Below are 2,762 nucleotides of genomic sequence, written 5' to 3'. Positions count from 1 at the left end.
GATCTGCTCCGTCGGTGTTCCGTCTGGGAGTTTTGAGCAGTAGCAAGGGTTTTGAATACAGTAGAATAAGTGCTGGAGATAGCAGTGCTTTAATCGATATGTACGGCAAATTTTATGCTTACTGCATTATCCTGGCCGGTATGTATGCCAATGCCCGCCCAATGTTGGCCGACGGTAGTCGTAAATGGTGGTGTTTGGTTAGTCTCATACTCGAATGTGATGGGAAGGTCTTATGTCAAATGCAATCACTTATACTTTCATCTTGCAGGCATGTGGCACTATTCAAGACTTTTACGGGCATCAAAATTCACGATGATATTGTCAATCGAGGGCAGATGAAGAAAGATGTGGTGCTTGTCGATGCTTTAATCGATATGTACGCCAAATTTTGTGCCTACTGCATTGCCTTGGCCGGTATGTATGACTAAATGTGGTGCCCTTACAAAAGCGAGGCCACCCACTAGTGCCCACTCAATTGAGAGGAAATGGCCGTTTGTGACCTCAAGAGGAGGGGGCCACCCAATCATGCGTTTTAGTGTGGACAAGAAAAAACAGAAAAGAGAGAGGGCAACGACGGCGTGTCGTTGCCCCTCTTTTTTTAAAAAAAAGCATGATAAGCTTTTTCTTTTGTAGTGGTTGAGAGGAAAAAGAAAAGCTTATCCAAGGTGGAGAGAGTAAAGAAAGAAGAAAAAGAAGAGGAAGGGAAAGGAGGCGCCCTGGAGAGAAGAAGAAAGAAAAGAAAAAGAAGAAAGAAGAGAAGGAAGGAAGAAAAAGAAAAAGAAAAAGAACAAGGAGAAGAGAAGAAGAAGAAAAAGATAAAGAGAAGGAAAGAAAAGAAGAAGAAGAAGAAAAAAGCAGGGAAGAGCTCGGACGCAAGAAAAAGGCGAAGAGGGTTACGAAGGGAAGAACCTCGGGGTAAGCAAGCTCTTTTTCTCTCGCGCTCGTTTTCGGCTATTCTTCGATAAGCAAAGCAAGCGAAGAAGGAGCGGCCACAAGGAAGCTCTCTCTCTTGCTCTTGCTCTTGACAAGCTAGCTCCATCTATCTCACTCTAGTTCTCGAGAAGCAAGAAGCACTAAGGAGATTGGTCAAGGGGAGAGGAAGCTTGAGACGAAGTAAGAAGAGAACCTGGGTCGAAGAAGCTTGAGGGCAAGCTCGTCGAGGCCTGAGCAAGCCAAGGCGAAAAGAGGATTACAAGCAAAAGTCAAGGTTTGGTCGAATCGAGATTGAAGTAAGTAAACTTGTCGAAGTCGAAGTGAGTAAGCTTGAGAAGGCGAGCTTGGTCTTGAACCAAAGCAAGAGAAGGCATGCACGGTAAACAAAGCAAGGTAAGAAGCAAGAGGAAAGCACAAGGCAGATAAAGCGACATAAGAAAGTTTCCATCACGAATATCAGTCCGAAGTTTATTAAGCATTTTGTTAAGTCCGGTGTCGTTAACGGCCTGATTAATCTTGTAAACGGGAGTTTAAGCTCGTAGTTAGCAGATGATCCAAGTGACGGTGGAGAGAGTAAAAAAAGAAGAAAAAGAAGAGGAAGGGAAAGGAGGCGCCTCGGAGAGAAGAAGGAAGGAAAGAAAAAGAAGAAAGAAGACAAGGAAAGGAAGGAAGGAAGAAAAAGAAAAAGAAGAAGGAGAAGAGAAGAAGAAGAAAAAGATAAAGAGAAGGAAAGAAAAGAAGAAGGAGAAGAAAAAAGCAGGGAAGAGCTCGGACACAAGAAAAAAGGCAAAGAGGGTTACGAAGGGAAGAACCTCCGGGCAAGCAAGCTCTTTTTCTCTCGCGCTCGTTTTCGGCTATTCTTCGATAAGCAAAGCAAGCGAAGAAGGAACGGCCACAAGGAAGCTCTCTCTCTTGCTCTTGTTCTCGACAAGCAAGCTTCATCTGTCTCACTCTAGTTCTCGAGAAGCAAGAATCCCTAAGGAGATTGGTCAAGGCGAGAGGAAGCTTGAGACGAAGTAAGAAGAGAACCTGGGTCGAAGAAGCTTGAGGGCAAGCTCATCGAGGCTTGAGCAAGCCAAGGAGAGAAGAGGATTACAAGCAAAAGTCAAGGTTTTGGTCGAATCAAGATCAAAGCAAGTAAACTTGTCAAAGTCGAAGTGAGAATTGAGAAGGCGAGCTTAGTCTTGAACCAAAGCAAGAGAAGGCATGCACGGTAAACAAAGCAAGGTAAGAAGCAAGAGGAAAGCACAAGGCAGATAAAGCGACATAAGAAAGTTTCCATCACGAACATCAGTCCGAAGTTTATTAAGCATTTTGTTAAGTCCGGTGTCCTTAACGGCCCGGTTAATCTTGTGAACGGGAGTTTAAGCTCCTAGTTAGCAGATGATCCAAGTGACGGTGTTGTTAACAGCCTGTAAGGATTAAGTTGTACTCAAGCGTTAATCAATTAATTGATGATTACGGTGATTTCCAGATTCAGTTGCATCTGTTGTTCTTGTTCTCTCTCTTTCACACCTCCCACAGCCAGAGACCCCGCGCCTGCCCGGCTCACGTAGCGAGCACATATCCCCCGACATCTTTGGTACACAGACACGTAGCTCACGGTTTTGCAAAGCTTAAGTTCTGTAGTGTTGGTTGCCTTGAGCAATTTTGTGAAGCTCAAATCAAGCAATGAGAAGCTCACAGAGTTGAACAAGCTTGGAAAGGTCTAATACCACTTGTGAGCGCGTTGTGCGCGGATGTGTGTGTTCACGGTGCGGTGCGGGAGAAGAAAGAGGAGAGGAGACGTGTTGTGTGGGTGGAGCAGACCTCAAGAATGTGGTGAGGAG

This window comes from Adiantum capillus-veneris, chromosome 7, assembly GCF_014529385.1.
Source record: "Adiantum capillus-veneris isolate H3 chromosome 7, ASM1452938v2, whole genome shotgun sequence".
NCBI classification, from domain to species: Eukaryota; Viridiplantae; Streptophyta; class Polypodiopsida; order Polypodiales; family Pteridaceae; genus Adiantum; species Adiantum capillus-veneris.
Note: the sequence above shows the minus strand (reverse complement) of the source record.